General features: G+C 47.7%; 1 pseudogene; it reads left to right on the top strand.

Moving 5' to 3' along the window:
• Positions 1-2,204: 2,204 nt before the first annotated feature.
• LOC120764981 (choline/ethanolaminephosphotransferase 1-like) lies at positions 2,205-3,219 on the top strand (annotated as a pseudogene).
• The last annotated feature ends 15,010 nt before the right edge of the window (positions 3,220-18,229 follow it).

Genomic DNA, 18,229 nt, shown 5'->3' with positions numbered 1-18,229 from the left:
AAAATCTACCCACATAAGTATTGTGTTGTTATCTCTATGACAGTAATTGGGGGAACCATATCGGAAACCAGGTTCAGCGGTTGGAGAGAAAGGAAAACAAACCTAGAGCATATCCTAATCTGTTCCCTCAGCATCAGCCTCCTTACATCCCCTTGCAGGCCATGAGCCATCCAGGATGTGGATCCTGTTTGCCTTTGGGATCTGGGCATATAGATGGAGAGATCTGGAAGGCAGGACACTTAGTTTCTGTTGCTGCCTGTGTCTGGTTGCTTATGATACCTTAGATAAGTCACCTGGTCTCAGTTTCATCACTGGTGAAATGAGGCATCTCTGTTGCTGGGTAAAGATCCAGAGATATAAACAGCCAAATAGATTCAGCCTATATAGAAAATAATCACTATGCTAGCGCTAATCTGCAGAGCAGTATAATTTCAGAGTGCATTGTATCTCAAACTGAGGCTGCAGGATAAGCAAAATCTTTTTTCTTGCCCAAGCTGAGTCTGTTTTGGACGTGATGGTAATTGCAGAGTAATATCCAAGCCCTTATGTTGTAGCAGGATTTTTGGATATAGACACAGCCTTACAGTGCTGGGAAAGTTCTGTTGTATTAGCACTGTCAAGGACGTTGAGCTGGAGAACCAGGACACTGAGCCTGAGAACCAGCTTTTTCCCTTAACAAAATTGAAAACAAGTAACTGCAAAGGAATGCTTATGCAGATAACACTAGCCAATAGCTAGTAGTAAAATGTCGTGTGAACAGCTTATGCACTAGAATGATATATGTATAAAAGAACCCTGTGTACCCTCAATAAATGAGCATTCACCATTACTTCTGTGAAGAAGGTGCTTGACTCTGGCTGTTCCCCGTGGTTTTTTTTCAAAATCACCTTTAATTGGCGCCGAACATCGGACCTTGGGGTGATGATCCGGAGGAGAAAATTAGCGGTGGGACGCTGAGTGGTTGGACGCTGAACTCGCCGACAGATGCAGCTGCATTGAGGTGAGACCCTCTGGAAAACAGCGGACAGACGCTGATCTGCCAAGAGATGCATCAGCATTGAGGCAGAAGCTCGCCGTCCTTGCAAATAGATTGCGAGGCTGAGCTGGTAAGGGGAGCAGGGGGCAGTTTTCTTGAAAAAAGGTGGAAGGTTCTGAGTACTCCCTTCCCTGCCCCATTGACGACGGCAAGCATGGAGTGCGAATTTGCTGCTGCATTGAAGTTGCTTATAAATATACTCTCTGAGAGAGGAAATACAGTAGCAGAAAAAGTACTGCAAAAGCTGATTAGCTGGGCGCGGGGAAATGGTCATTTAACAACCTCCCCGACGCTGCGAAGTCAGGGAGGCTCCGCGGGGCTCCTGCCGTGCCCTTCCACCGCCTCCGGCGCTCCGGCACCGTCGCTGGCCGACGCCCGGCTCGCCGCTCCCAGCCAGCGGACCGCCCCTGTCCCTCCGCGGCAGCGGCTCCATGGTGTCCGCCGCTCCCCGCCGCCCCGCAGCAACAGGCAGGACGAGGAGGAAGCGGCCCCCGGGAGTCCGCACCGCACCACCGCGCCGCCGCCGCCGCCACTATGGGCCGAGGCCGCCGCCGCTCCCACAACGCATGCGCAAAGTTCCCCCCTTTCTCGGCTGTGTCCCAAGAGACACCGGTCGACCAAGAGAGGGGAACCGGTGACCCCTGCTGTCGGCCACCTTCCCCCGACAATGTTCCGCTGCCGGATGAATTAGAGGAGGACCCCAAAGATGGAGCAGAACCCCGGCAGAACCCACGATTGGTTTAAAAGAACTGACTGAGCAAATTCAGGCAGTGATGCAGCACCTGAATGAGCAAGCGCAAGCAGCAGCTAAGCTGCTGCTGGAAAAAGCCCAAGAACTATCTACAATAAATGCTAAAAATTAGGAGGAGCCAACATCTTTCAGCTCCCAGTTAACTCCAATGCAACAATTGCTAGAACAAACTGCAGAAAGCAGTCCCCAGGCAACGCCTTCGCCTGCCTCCACCTGTGACTCGATGGTCCGGAATTATACGTGATGCTATACTAGAAGGACAGTGGGAACCCGCAGGACACATGGCATGTCCTGTAGCGTGTCCTGTCATGTTCAGAGATGGCAATCCTGTGTGTGAGCAGCATGAATGGAAAAATTTGCAACAACAAAAAAAATACAGTAAAGGAGCACGGCTTGAAATCTGAAAGTGCTCGAACAATGTTAGATTGGATTCATACTGCAGATAATTCTCCAGCCTGGATTGCCCCCAATCTGATCACCATCATTGAACTGTTAATAAATATATTTACAACTCTGTTATTAGTATGTTACTGCTCAACAGCTTCAGGGCAGGCACCTTCCTGGACATTCATTGCTTGTGCCTGTGGCATTCCAGTCCCTGGATGCTACAGATGGAAAACAAGCAAGAAGGACAAATAGCAGCACTCCGTTAAGAGAGCTTTGTGATCATAGCTGTGATTCATTGTCCACAGTCTTTGTGGTTTTGGGAACTTGTATTGTTGTGCAGCTGGACACCAACCCTGATTGGATGTTCTTCTGCTGTTTTGCTGTGACATTCATGTTTTACTGCGTGCACTGACAGACGTATGTCTCAGGAATGCTGCGCTTCGGCATGATTGATGTGACTGAAATACAAATCTTCATAATAATCATGCATTTACTGGCAGTGATTGGAGGGCCATCTTTTTAGCAATCTCTGATTCCAAGACTGAACATTCAGGTGAAAATACTCCCAGCTCTTTGTACTGTGGCAGGAACCATATTCTCTTGTGCAAACTGGAGTTGGCAAAAATAGATCCACTTTAGCAGGAACAAGTGTCCTCTCACCTTTTCTTCATATTAGCTCCATGATTGCCTTGGCTGCAATGATCTACAAGAAATCTGCTGTGCAGCTCTTTGAGAGGCACCCCTGCCTCTACATCCTGACTTTTAGCTTTGTGTCTGCCAAGATCACAAATCAACTGGTAGTTGCCCACATGACCAAGAGTGAAATGCATTTATATAACACAGCATTCATAGGCTCAGCATTGCTGTTCCTTGACCAAGTGTTTTAACAGCTTTATTGATAAGTATATTGTCCTCTGGATTGCCCTGATCCTGTCCCTGTTTAACCTGCTCCGATACTGTCAGTGTGTACAGCCAGATTGATGCCCACCTGCACATCCACATGTTCTGCATCAAGGGCTGCCCCATGCACTCAAACCATCACTAGGGATGGGAGCTGCCACAGGGGAATGGAAAAGGAGTTGGGTTTCTACAGGAATGGATGAAGACTTGTAAGAGACAAATGCTAAAAGCAGATGAGAACAAAGTAATTTATAATAATCAATGTTGTATAACTTTTCTTCTTTGTTATCAGTAACACTTCTTAACTAGTCTCCTGCCTGAGAGAGTGAATTCCGAGTTCACCCTGGCCAACTCTCCATGTAGTCAACTCTGTTGATTCCAAGCCTGGAAAAGCATGCAGGAAACAAATGCTCTTTGTAATTACCTTGATTACTAATTTCTCTCTATATGGTGAATGGATCCCCACCAACTGGAGTTTCTAATGTAGTATAATTACAGCTGCAATCTGACTTGCTTTTAATTTTAATATTTCATCATCTCTTAGTGAAATACTTGTTTAGTGTCCACTTGGAATTTATTTGCTAAAGACTTAAGCTGGTAAAAACCCAAAGATATCTTACTAAGTTGTGTGGCTGCAGCAGCTGCCAAGTAAGAGCCAAGCTGGGGTGGTTTTTACTCGTGCATTGCTGACAAAGCAGTTTCATGCTTGTCTTGGTTTGAAAAGACAGGTGTCTGCTAAGGAGAGGCAGGCCTCTCTAGGAAATGAGGAATTCAAATCCTTCCCTCCGTGTTATTATAATTTGGAAGATTAAAAAAACTTTTCAGTCAGAGCTATGGGGAAAAGGAATAACAGTCCTTTACTAGTAAATATAACAGGACAGACAAAAAAACAACAGCAATTATAATAATAGTAAAACAGAACCAAGAACCCCGAGGGCAAACGGTGGAAGCTCCAGCGCTGATGGCTGGAAGCCAGGCGCGGTGGACTGTCCTCCGCAGGCAGGGGGGTGTCCTGGCAGGCAAAGTTGGCAGTGCCGGAGAAGCCGCAGCGGCTGGACCCAGGCTGACCCAAAATCCAGCAGGACAGCGAAGAAACTCCAAATTCCTGGGCGCTCTAACAGATGGTAGAATTCCCAGGACCAGACTCCTCCGTTAACCGTGGACTCCAGGCAGCCAGCAGTCGCCCGATCCATGCTCCCGGGAAGACTGAGAGCCGTGACCACCACCCTCAGCTCTCCCCGGAGCTTTCTCCCTCCCCCAAAACTAAGTGATCAGCTTCTTTTGTCCAGGTTAAGCACTGTATAACTATCAGTATTTAGTCTCCTAGCAACTTGTGTGGGGGGGGAAAAATTCTACAGGAAACTTAACCCTCAACATTATCCACCCCGAATTTTTTCCCACACCAACATATTATATTGAATTTAAACCTTTAAATAATATACATATATATATACATGTGAATATAAATACAGAGACAGTCACAGTGTTCACCGAAAAACAAGGTCCCCTTGAGGTATGCAGCGGGTCTCTCCATCCTTTTGCATTACCCACCATGTGCAGCCAGGTCCCTGAGAAAAAACAACCCCACGAGTGGGATTGTCTTTGCTGGAGGCAGAATTAATCCAAACAGTTTTTCCCAGCATTCCTCTCATGTGTACTACTGGAACTTTATCTCCATCTCTTGTTCCCAGGGGCTCAGATTGGGCGGGGCCTGCTCGGTTGGTAGAACCTTGAGTGTTCACTAACCAGCTGGCCTTTGCTAAATTAATCACCCAGTTCCTGAAAGTCCCCCCACCCATTGCCTTCAAGGTGGTTTTCAGCAGGCCATTGCACCGTTCAACTTTCCCAGCTGCTGGCGCATGATAAGGAATATGGTACACCCACTCAATGCCATGTTCTCTAGCCCAGGTGTTTATAAGGCTGTTCTTGAAATGAGTCCCGTTGTCAGACTCAATTCTCTCAGGGGTACTATGCTTTTAAAGAACTTGTTTTTTAAGGCTTAGAATGGTGTTCCGGGCCGTAGCGTGAGGCACAGGGTAGGTCTCCAGCCATCCTGTGGTGGCCTCTACCATTGTGAGCACATAGCGCTTGCCTTGGCGGGTTTGGGGAAGGGTGATGTAGTCAATCTGCCAGGCTTCCCCATACTTATACTTGGACCATCGTCCGCCATACCATAGGGGCTTCACCCGCTTGGCCTGCTTGATCGCAGCACATGTCTCACAGTCATGGATAACCTGAGAAATACTGTCCATGGTTAGATCCACCCCTCGGTCTCGTGCCCACTTATAGGTGGCATCTCTACCCTGGTGACCTGAGGCATCATGGGCCCATCGAGCTATGAACAACTCTCCCTTGTGTTGCCAATCTAAGTCTATCTTTGACACCTCTATCTTTGCAGCTTGATCTACCTGCTCGTTGTTTTGGTGCTCCTCATTAGCCCGAGTCTTGGGGTCATGGGCATCTACATGAAGGACTTTGACAGGTAGCTTCTCTACCCAAGTGGCAATGTCCTTCCACTTATCTGCAGCCCAGACTGGCTTTCCCCTACGCTGCCAATTGGCCTTTTTCCACCTGTCCAGCCAACCCCACAGAGCATTGGCCACCACCCACGAATCAGTGTAGAGGTAGAGCTTTGGCCACTTCTCTCTTTCAGCAATGTCCAGGGCCAGTTGAACGGCTTTGAGTTCAGCAAGTTGGCTTGACCCACCTTCTCCTTCAGTGGCTTCTGCAACCTGTCGTGTGGGGCTCCATACAGCTGCTTTCCACTTTCGTTTCATCCCAACAATGCGGCAAGAACCGTCAGTGAAAAGAGCATAGCGTGTTTCTTCTGCTGGCAGTTGGTTGTATGGTGGAGCTTCTTCAGCACGTGTCATTTGTTCCTGCCCCTCTTCATCCATGAGACCAAAGTTTTCACCTTCCGGCCAGTTTGTAATTATTTCCAAAATCCCAGGGCAATTCGGGTTTCCAATATGGGCACGCTGTGTAATGAGGGCAATCCATTTGCTCCATGTGGCATTGGTGGCGTGGTGGGTAGAGGGAACTTCTGCTTTGAACATCCATCCCAGCACTGGTAGTCGAGGTGCCAGCAGGAGTTCTGCTTCTATGCCAATCACCTCTGAGGCAGCTTGAACTCCTTCATAGGCGGCCAAGATTTCCTTCTCTGTGGGAGTGTAGTTGGCTTCAGACCCTCAGTAGCTTCGACTCCAGAATTCCAGTGGTTGGCCCCAAGTCTCCCCAGGCACCTTCTGCCAAAGGCTCCAGGACTGGCCATGGCTCCCGGCTGCAGAGTAGAGCAAGTTCTTCACATCTGGTCCCGTCCTCACTGGGCCAAGGGCTACCGCATGAGCGATCTCTTGCTTGATCTGGGCAAAGGCTTGTTGCTGTTCAGGGCCCCAGTGGAAATTGTTCTTCTTGCGGGTGACCAGGTAGAGAGGGCTCACAATCTGCCTGTACTCAGGAATGTGCATCCTCCAGAAACCTATGGCGCCTAGGAAAGCTTGTGTTTCCTTTTTGTTAGTTGGTGGACACATTGCTGTGATCTTGTTGATGACTTCAGTGGGAATTTGACGCTTTCTATCATGCCACTTTACTCTTAGAAACTGGATCTCTTGAGCAGGTCTTCTTGATAGCAAAGCCAGCCTTCAGGAGAACCTGGATGATCTTCTCTCCTTTCTCAAACACTTCCATTGCCGTGTTCCCCCACACAATGATGTCATCGATGTACTGTAGGTGCTCCGGAGCCTCACCCTTTTCCAGTGCAGCCTGGATCAGTCCATGGCAGATGGTGGGGCTGTGTTTCCACCCCTGGGGCAGTCGGTTCCAGGTGTACTGCACTCCTCTCCATGTGAAGGAGAACTGAGTCCTGCATTCTGCAGCCAGAGTGTCCTAGGGTAACTTTATGATGCCTGTATCCCCAATCGTCTGTTCTGTTTGTGCTGTATATTGAGTCCTGTGCCTTTAAGACTGGTTCTAAGAGCAAGGAGAAGCGCGGAGTTTGTTTTGAGAAGACTGCCTGACTCCTCCACATTCTTCTGTGGACAGCGTGTTCGGCAGAGGCTTAGAGAGACTGCAGGACAGAGATCTTGTTTTGCTTTTAGTTAGTTTCAGCTAGCTAGGGCAGAGAAGTTCCCTGGACTGTTTTTTTTCCTTTTTCTTAGAACTGTTTAAACCTGCTCTAGACTGAAAACCCAGGGGAGCACTGGGGGCTGCACCTGCGGCCCACCGGGGCCTGGACCTCGGCATTTTCCAGCAGCGCCGGAGAGACTGGGACTGAGGAGAAGCACTGAGAGAGAGAGCCAAGCTACACCCACGGCAAAGACTTTCTCAATTTGCCATCTCACTTCAGAAGGAGAAATTTTATTGTTTCATATTATTCATTCTTTATACTTGTATGCACTTCATTTGTTTAATAAAATAGTTTTTTCCACTTTTCTCCAAAGGGTTGTTTTTTTTTTTATCGGACCGGTTGGAGGGAGGGGCCACTTGGGTTTGCTTCCTTAGAGGGATCCTATACAGGGGGTTTCTCCCAAATTTGTCCCAAACCAGGACACAGAGGAATGGAGAAAAATGCATTAGCAATGTCAATAGTGGCGTACCACTTTGCTGCCTTGGACTCCAGCTCGTACTGGAGTTCCAGCATGTCCGGCACAGCAGCGCTCAATGGTGGAGTCACTTCGTTCAAGGCACGATAGTCCACAGTCAACCTCCATTCTCCGTCAGAGTTGCGCACACGCCAGATGGGGCTGTTGAAGGATTAGTGGGTTTTGCTGACCACCCCTTGGCTCTCCAGCTCACGGATCATCTTGTGGATGGGAATCACAGCACCTTGAGTTGTTCTGTACTGTCGGCGATGCACTGTTGAAGTGGCAATTGGCACTTGTTGCTCTTCCACCTTCAGAAGACCTACAGCAGATGGGTTCTCTGATAGTCCAGGCAAGGTATTCAACTGCTTAACACCCCCTGTCTCTACAGCTGCTATCCCGAATGCCCACCTAAAATCCCTTTGGGTCTTTGAAATACCCATTTCGGAGGAAGTTTATGCTCAAAATGCATGGAGCTTCTGGCCCAGTCACAATAGGGTGTCTCTTCCACTCATTTCCAGTCAGGCTCACATCAGCCTCCACCAAAGTAAAATCTTGTGAGCCCCCTGTCACCCCAGCAATGGAAACAGATTCTTCCCCCACATGTCTTGATGGGAGTAATGTGCACTGTGCCCAGTGTCAACTAAGGCCTCATATTTTTGTGGTTCTGATGTGCCAGGCCAACGAATCCACACAGTCCAAACAACACGGTTTTCCCTAGCCTCTACCTGGCTAGAGGCTGGGCCCCTCTAAGCCTGATTATCCTTATTTCCCTGGGTAACCGGAGCTGCTTCCTTCTTGCTAGAACTTCCTCTCATAGTCTTGCCATCTAACAATTCATGCAGCCTTTGTGTCATAGCATCCGTAGATTCTCCATCCCATCTTTTCATGTTTTCTCCACATTCACGCAGGAGGACCCACAGCTTAGCCCGTGGGATGCCTTTTCCCTCTCTATCTAGGGAACGTTTGCGTGTGGTGCCAGAGCCTCTAACCTGTACTGCAGACTACTGGAGAATGTCCTCCTTGAGTTATTTGTGATTCTCCTCCATCTTGTCTTCTAATTTCCTCATACGCGTTTCCAGAGCTGCAATTCTTGCATGTGTTGGACTATGCATGGCATTTGCATATGTTCGGAGCTTCTTCGCCATATTAAGCACGGTCTCCTCTGTCTCATCTTGATTCATTATTGCTAAAGCAGAGGAGTATTCTTGTGGCCCAAGTCGTACAAGTTTTCGCCACATCACAGGTGTACATGGTACTAAGTTGGGGTTCCTAGTGTTTATGTCATCTGAGAAGACAATCTCCACCACTGCCATTTCCCTTAAGCGCTGGATCTCTTGTTCGATGGTTTTCCACTGGGTTTGCTGCATATAGAGATCGTCGGCACACAGATATCTTTGTGCCACACTTCCCAGGACCCGTTCTCAGAGACTGCAAGAGTGTGCCTCCCTCATAATTTCTTGGTCGATAACTGGATCATGTGACAGGGATCCTAAATGCCTTGCTTCAGTGCCATCCAGCATTGTAGCCTCGCCTGCAGCATCCCAAAGACGGACTAACCCACTAATTATAGATTCATCAGGTCGTCTAGTACAATCCTTTCTTAGGCCACAAAGGTCCTTCAGGGAAAAGGACTCAATAGTATCTCCTGATCTTGTAGCAGTTGGTTGGGCTCCTGATCTTGTAGCAGTTGGTTGGGCTTCTGATCATGTGCTAGTTGGTTGGACCCCCGATCTTGTGCCAGTTGGTTGGGCTTCCAATTTTGTATCAGTTGGTTCAGTTTCTGACTGTGTATCATCAGTTGCTTCAGCTTCTGATTGTGTGTCAGGTGGTTTGACTCCTGACTGGGTGTCAGGAGGCATTGAGGATCCTTCACCTGAATCATCGTCTACTGGTCGATCAGTTTTGTCCGCGTGCTTCTTTCCTTTCTTTACTGCAGCAACTGATGGTGTCTTAGCCTCACTGTCTGGTTTAGCTGCAACCTGAGTAGCTGTGGGGTTGGCTGCAGCCTGAGTGACTGATTTATCTCCCTGCTCCCTTGCCTCTATCTGCTGCCCTACAGTGCTTAGCAGTGTGTGACTCATTCTAGAAAAGCTATAAACCGTATAGAGGAAGCTCACCAGGTGAAATACCAGGAAGGTGGGGTCTTTAACGTTCAGGAGACCCTGAACATTCTCCAAAAGTGATGCAACTGACTCAAAAGAGAAGAAGGAAAGAAGAGGCTGAAGAGCCTCATCCCCTACTCCTCCTCTAACAAACTGGGTGCAATTGTTGATAAATCCCCAAAACATGCTGCTGGAACTAGGACGCAGGGTAGGACGAAAAAACCATAAACCGAACATACCCAGAACAAACTCCAGTATCTTTCTAAGCTTCTTGTAAACCATAATCACCGAACTCAGCAAAATAACTATTCTAATTTGTGCATTCTTAGTGTAAAAGCTGTATGTTAGGGACAATATTGGAGCTATTTCTGGGTAAGAAAACAAACCTAGGGACCAGAAAGGTATTAAGACCTCAAAAAAGCCTAGGGAACAGAAATGCAGAAAAGACTCCATTCTAAGAGACATTAGGAATTTAAGAAGCAACATGGCCACTGACTGTTTAATCCCCACCCAAAGGACAAACAAGAAATGCAGTTAATAATAATCAATACAAGTTTTTTCCACTCTCTCGGGCCCCGCAGTGGGCGCCACTTAGAAGTATGTCCTGGTTTAGGGACAAATTTGGGAGAAAACCCCTGAATAGGATCCCTCTGTGTCGCGGTGCTGTTCCTCGCGCTGATGAGCGCGGCCACGGGCTAGCTCAGTCTCCTGCACCGCGGCAGCGTGTGAGGTCGGGGTGGCAAGCCGGGTGAGCCACCTCCTCCCTGCGGGTCTTGGTTCCCCTCTCAGCGACGGCCAGCAGATGGCGTATGCAACCCACGGCAGCTAATCAAAAGGCGGACTCCTCTGGGCTCAGTTAAACAGGATTTTATTCAGGGGGAGAGGCAGCACGGGGCTCAGCACTCTCTGACCCACCACCCAGAGGAGACCCCGGGGGCAGGCGTGCATGAGCTTTTAAAGTGGGGTGGAAACAGGGGTGGTGACAACCGGTCAGCCAGTCACAGGGATCGGGGGGGTTAACCGGGGGTGTGAACCATGGAACTGGGGACCAATCACAAAATGAGGGGAGGGGGTCTCCCGGGCCCCAGCCTATCACTCGGCACCCTTCCCGGAGGATTCTAGAAGCCAGGGAAGGGTCTCTGAGTGGCAGGCAGGCAACCACGAGGAGGGGGGGGGCGGGGATTGACAGCGACAGGTGCAGGGAAGGGATGAATGACAGAAAACATCGGGTTTTACAATAGACAAAACAACCGATGCAGAAGGGAAAACCAATGCAGAACACAGGGGTATACAGTGAACTAAACCATTATAAAATAACTTAAAAATCTTACAAAAATAACTTCATAACTTAATAAAACAATTTTCACACCACCACACCTCTGGGAAGCAAACCCAAGTGGCCCCTCCCTCCAACTGGTCCGGTATAAAACCTCTTTGAAGAAAAGTGGAAAAAGCTATTTTACTAAACAAATGAAGTACATACAAGTATAAAGTATGAATAATATGAAACAATAAAACCTCTCCTTCTGAAGTGAGATGGCAAATTGAGAAAGTTCTTGCCGTGGGTGTAGCTCAGCTCTCTCTCAGTCTCTCATCAGTCCCAGTCCCTCCGGCGCTGCTGGAAAATGCCGAGATCCAGGCCCTGGTGGGCCGCAGGTGCAGCCCCCAGTGCTCCCCTGGGTTTTCAGTCCAGAGCAGGTTTAAACAGTTCCAAGAAAAAGGAAAAAAACAGTCCAGGGAACTTCTCTGTCCTTGCTAGCTGAAACTAACTAAAAGCAAAAACAATCTCTGTCCTGCAGTCTCTCCAAGCCTCCGCCAAACACCCCGTCCGGAGAAGAATGTGGAGGAGTCAGGCAGTTTTCTCAAAACAAACTCTGCGCTTCTCCTTGCTCTTAGAACCAGTCTTAAAGGCACAGGACCCAATATACAGCACAAACAGAACAGACGATTGGGGATACAAGCATCATAAAGTTACCCTAGGACACCCCTACACAGCCTGTGGGCAGACAATAGATTTCTGTGCAGGCAGGGGGGTTCTTGCTTGTGCCTGGGTGAGGAGGATGCTGCCCAGGATGCCTTGTGGAGGTGAGACACTTCCTGATCTTCCCCATTGTCCCACCATCCCATGGGTGTTCCTGCGAGATGAGCTCCACAACAGCGTGTTTTGAAGGGCAGACCTAGAAGCTTCCTCATCAGACCCAGCTCATCCTCCAGCCCTGTCCTGACTCATGTCCTATCAGCAGCTCAGCCGTGGCTTGGCAGGGAAGGAGCCCCACTGACCAAATCTGTTCAATGCACCACCTTAGAGGTGATACATGTGGATTTTATGCCTTAAATCCATTTAATAAATGGATAATAATTTTTTGTATTAATCTGTAATATTTTTTTTGCAGGAAACAGTGGTGGAACCATGATACTGGTCCTACAGATTTGAACCCAGAAAAATCGTCCCAATTGTCCAGGGCACATGTTGGGCAATCATTTCATGCTCTGTTTGCAAATGTAGATGTCAGCAAGAGGGTGCTTAAATCCTGCATGGAGCAGAGTGGAAACACTCCTGCCCCTACTCTTTTACTCCGAGTAAATCACTCACCTTTGTGCTACGCAGCAAACTTGGTTGTTGGGCACTCACAAGTGGCACAATCCTTAATGTTGTTTTGCTAGCCAAGTCCCTTTGTCATTTGCAAGCAAAATAATGCCTGACTGTTCTTTGCACACTTACAGTCAGCAGTCATTAGTGCAACCTTGGAAAGGAGGGAAAAAAAGAGTGTTTTCATGCTAATCTTTTCTTAAAATGTGGCACAAATCCAGCACCAACAAACAATGTGGGGTGGAACTGTGATAGCAGCACATGCCTCAAATGTCTTGGTTATATGAGAGCTTCACTAAAGCCAGAACAACTTCCTTAGAAACGACTTAATCTGCCATAGAAAAGAAAAACCAAACAACTTTATGCATCAAAAAGTCCAGCTGGAGGATTTTCCTTATTGCCCATCATTTTTAATTAGTTGATGTGTTTTCCCCTGGAGTGGGTTGAGCACAGCACCCAGACTGCACACATTGTTCCCTGGCTGGGGAGATGCAGATGGCAACTTCTCTTATATGTCATTTGTCCAGCACATGTTTGAGACTTGATGATGTTCAGGCAGTTCACATGGAGCCCATGGAGCATGGGTGCTTCTGCACTGCTCTCCAGGCTCAGGGTGACAGTGTCCAACAGGCAGCTTGTACAGGAATATTTTAGGCTGTGCTCAGTCACTGGAGATGCCCTTTGGGTGTTCAGTACATTCAGTTTCCTTCCATCCACTCAATTTGGTTTTTTCTGTTTGGCAGAGGGATCTATCTAAGTGACACTGCACTCTGGGAAAACACAGTATTGGGAGCTAATTGATTGCTTTATAATTCTGAGCATAGAAACTGTATTTTTGTGGGGGAAAGAGCTGTTATTTTATCCCTACCTCAGGTGAAGAGGTCTGTCCTAGGGTAACTTTATGATGCCTGTATCCCCAGTCGTCTGTTCTGTTTGTGCTGTATATTGAGTCTTGTGCCTTTAAGACTGGTTCTAAGAGCAAGGAGAAGCGCGGAGTTTGTTTTGAGAAAACTGCTTGACTCCTCCACATTCTTCTGTGGACAGCGTGTTCGGTGGAGGCTTGGAGAGACTGCAGGACAGAGATCTTGTTTTGCTTTTAGTTAGTTTCAGCTAGCTAGGGCAGAGAAGTTCCCTGGACTGGTTTTTTTTTCCTCTTTCTTGGAACTGTTTAAACCTGCTCTGGACTGAAAACCCAGGGGAGCACTGGGGGCTGCACCTGCAGCCCACCGGGGCCTAGACCTCGGCATTTTCCAACAGCGCCAGAGAGACTGGGACTGAAAAGATGCTGAGAGAGAGAGCCAAGCTACACCCACGGCAAGGACTTTCTCAATTTGCCATCTCACTCCAGAACGAGAGGTTTTATTGTTTCATATTATTCATTCTTTATACTTGCATGCACTTCATTTGTTTAGTAAAATAGTTTTTTCCACTTTTCTCCAAAAGTTGTTTTTTTTTACCGGACCGGTTGGAGGGAGGGGCCACTTGGGTTTGCTTCCTTAGAGGGATCCTATACAAGGGTTTTCTCCCAAATTTGTCCCAAACCAGGACATACTTCTAACTGGTGCCCAACATGGGGCACGAGAGAGTGGAAAAAACTTGTATTGATTATTATTAACTGCATTTCTTGTTTGTCCTTTGGGTGGGGATTAAACAGTCAGTGGCCATGTTGCTTCTTAAATTCCTAATGTCTCTTAGAATGGAGTCTTTTCTGCATTTCTGTTCCCTAGGCTTTTTTGAGGTCTTAATACCTTTCTGGTCCCTAGGTTTGTTTTCTTACCCAGAAATAGCTCCAATATTGTCCCTAACATACAGCTTTTACACTAAGAATGCACAAATTAGAATAGTTATTTTGCTGAGTTCGGTGATTATGGTTTACAAGAAGCTTAGAAAGATACTGGAGTTTGTTCTGGGTATGTTCGGTTTATGGTTTTTTCGTCCTACCCTGCGTCCTAGTTCCAGCAGCATGTTTTGGGGATTTATCAACAATTGCACCCAGTTTGTTAGAGGAGGAGTAGGGGATGAGGCTCTTCAGCCTCTTCTTTCCTTCTTCTCTTTTGAGTCAGTTGCATCACTTTTGGAGAATGTTCAGGGTCTCCTGAACGTTAAAGACCCCACCTTCCTGGTATTTCACCTGGTGAGCTTCCTCTATACGGTTTATAGCTTTTCTAGAATGAGTCACACACTGCTAAACACTGTAGGGCAGCAGATAGAGGCAAGGGAGCAGAGAGATAAATCAGTCACTCAGGCTGCAGCCAACCCCACAGCTACTCAGGCTGCAGCTAAACCAGACAGTGAGGCTAAGACACCGGCAGTTGCTGCAGTAAAGAAGAGAAAGAAGCACACGGACAAAACTGATCGACCAGTAGACGATGACTCAGGTGAAGGATCCTCAATGCCTCCTGACACCCAGTCAGGAGTCAAACCACCTGACACACAATCAGAAGCTGAAGCAACTGATGATACACAGTCAGAAACTGAACCAACTGATGGAAAATCGGAAGCCCAACCAGCTGCTAGAAGATCAGGAGCCCAACCAACTGCTACAACATCAGGAGCCCGACCAACTGCTACAAGATCAAGAGCCCAACCAACTGCTGCAAGAGCAGGAGATACTATTGAGTCCTTTTCCCTGAAAGACCTTTGTAGCCTAAGAAAGAATTACACTCGACGACCTGATAAATCTATAATTAGTTAGTTAGTCCGCCTCTGGGATGCTGCAGGCGAAGCTACAATACTAGATAGCACTAAAGCGAGACATCTTAGGTCCCTATCACATGATCCAGTTATTGACCAAGAAATGATGAGAGAGGCACACTCTTGCAGTCTCTGAGAACGGGTCCTGGGAAGTGTGGCACAAAGATATCTGTGTGCCGACGATCTCTATATGCAGCAAACCCAGTGGAAAACCATCGAACAAGAGATCCAGCGCTTAAGGGAAATGGCAGTGGTGGAGATTGTCTTCTCAGATGACATAAACACTAGGAACCCCAACTTAGTACCATGTACACCTGTGATGTGGTGAAAACTTGTACGACTTGGGCCACAAGAATACTCCTCTGCTTTAGCAATAATGAAGCAAGATGAGACAGAGGAGACCGTGCTTAATATGGCGAAGAAGCTCCGAACATATGCAAATGCCATGCATAGTCCAACACATGCAAGAATTGCAGCTCTGGAAACGCGTATGAGGAAATTAGAAGACAAGATAGAAGAGAATCACAAAAAACTCAAGCAGGACATTCTCCAGATCTCTGCAGTACAAGTTAGAGGCTCTGGCACCACACGCAAACGTTCCCTAGATAGAGAGGGAAAAGGCATCCCACAGGCTAAGCTGTGGGTCCTCCTGCGTGAATGTGGAGAAAACATGAAAAGATGAGATGGAGAATCTACTGATGCTATGACACAACGGCTGCATGAATTGTTGGATGGCAAGACTATGAGAGGAAGTTCCAGCAAGAAGGAAGCAGCTCCAGTTACCCAGGGAAATAAGGATAATCAAGCTTAGAGGGGCCCTGCCTCTAGCCAGGTAGAGGCTAAGGAAAACCGTTTTTTTTAGACTGTGTGGATTCGTTGGCCTAGCACATCAGAACCACAAAAATATGAGGCCTTAGTTGACACTGGTGCACAGTGCACATTACTCCCATCAAGACATGTGGGGGAAGAATCAGTTTCCATTGCTAAGGTAACAGGGGGTTCACAAGATTTTACTTTAGTGGAGGCTGATGTGAGCCTGACTGAAAATGAATAGAAGAGACACCCTATTGTGACTAGCCCAGAAGCTCCATGCATTTTGAGCATAGACTTCCTCCGAAATGGGTATTTCAAAGACCCAAAAGGATTTAGGTGGGCATTTGGGATAGCAGCTGTAGAGACAGGGGGTGTTAAGCAGTTGAATACCTTGCCTGGACTATCAGAGAACCCATCTGCTGTAAGTCTTCTGAAAGTAGAAGAGCAACAAGTGCCAATTGCCACTTCAACAGTGCATCGCCGACAGTACAGAACAACTCGAGATGCTGTGATTCCCATCCATAAGATGATCCGTGAGCTGGAGACTCAAGGTGTAGTCAGCAAAACCCACTCACCCTTCAACAGCCCCATCTAGCCTGTGCGTAAATCTGATAATGGAGATTGACTGTGGACTATCGTGCCTTGAACGAAGTGACTCCACCATTGAGCGCTGCTGTGCCGGACATGCTGGAACTCCAGTACGAGCTGGAGTCCAAGGCAGCAAAGTGGTACGCCACAATTGACATTGCTAATGCATTTTTCTCCATTCCTCTGGCTGCAGAATGCAGGCCTCAGTTTGCTTTCACCTGGAGGGGCATGCAGTACACCTGGAACCGACTGCCCCAGGGGTGGAAACACAGCCCCACCATCTGCCATGGACTGATCCAAGCCGCACTGGAAAAGGGTGAAGCTCCGGAACATCTACAGTACATCGATGACATCATTGTATGAAGAAACACAGCAATGGAAGTGTTTGAGAAAGGAGAGAAGATCATCCACATTCTCCTGAAGGCTGGCTTCGCTATCAAGAAGAGCAAAGTTAAGGGACCTGCTTGAGAGATCCAGTTTCTGGGAGTAAAGTAGCACGATGGAAAGCGTCAGATTCCCACTAAAGTCATCAACAAGATCACAGCAATGTGTCCACCAACTAACAAAAAGGAAACACAAGCTTTCCTAGGCACCATAAGTTTCTGGAGAATGCACATTCCTGAGTACAGCCAGATTGTGAGCCCTCTCTACCTAGTCACCCGCAAAAAGAATGATTTCTACTAAAGCCCTGAACAGCAACAAGCCTTTGCCCAGATCAAGCAGGAGATCGCTCATGCAGTGGCCCTTAGCCCAGTGAGGACGGGACCAGATGTGAAGAACTTGCTCTATTCAGCAGCCAGGAACAATAGCCTGTCCTGGAGCCTTTAGCAAAAGGGGCCTGGGGAGACTCGGGGCCGACCACTGGAATTCTGGAGTCGAAGCTACCGAGAGTCTGAAACCAACTACACTCCAACAGAGAAAGAAATCTTAGCTGCCTATGAAAGAGTTCAAGCCGCCTCAGAAGTAGTAGGGACGGAAACACAACTCCTGCTAACACCTCAACTACCAGTGCTAGGATAGATGTTCAAAGCAGAAGTTCCCTCTACCCACCATGCCACCAATGCCACATAGAGCAAATAGATTGCCCTCATCACTCAGCGCGCCCGCATTAGAAACCCAAATCGCCCCGGGATTTTGGAAATAATTACAAACTAGCCAGAAAGTGAAAACTTTAGTCTCATGGATAAAGAAGAGCAAGAACAAATGACACGTGCTAAAGAAGCTCCACCATACAACCAACTGCCAGCAGAAGAAACACGCTATGCTCTTTTCACTGACAGTTCCTGCCGCATTGTTAGGATGAAACAAAAGTAGAAAGCAGCTGTATAGAGTCCCACAAGACAAGTTACACAAGCCACTGAAAGAGAAAGTAGGTCAAGCCAACTCGCTGAGCTCAAAGCCGTTCAACTAGCCCTAGACATTGCTGAAAGAAAGAAGTAACCAAAGCTCTACCTCTACACTGATTCGTGGATAGTAGCCAATGCTCTGTGGGGTTGGCTAGACAGGTAGAAAAAAGCCAACTAGCAGCGTAAAAGAAAACCAATCTAAGCTGCAGATAAGTGGAAAGACATTGCCGCTCAGGTAGAGAAGCTACCTGTCAAAGTCCGTCATGCAAATGCCCATGTCCCCAAGAGTCAGGCTAATGAAGAGCACCAAAACAATGAGCAAGTAGATCAAGCTTCAAAGATAGAAGTGTCAAAGATAGACTTAGATTGGCAACACAAGAGAGAGTTATTTCTAGCTCAATAAGCCCATTATGCCTCAGGCCATCAGGGCAGAGATGCC

The sequence above is a fragment of the Hirundo rustica genome, chromosome W (genome assembly GCF_015227805.2).
Source record: "Hirundo rustica isolate bHirRus1 chromosome W, bHirRus1.pri.v3, whole genome shotgun sequence".
NCBI classification, from domain to species: domain Eukaryota; kingdom Metazoa; phylum Chordata; class Aves; order Passeriformes; family Hirundinidae; genus Hirundo; species Hirundo rustica.
Note: the sequence above shows the minus strand (reverse complement) of the source record. Positions and strands in the feature narration are given on the sequence as shown.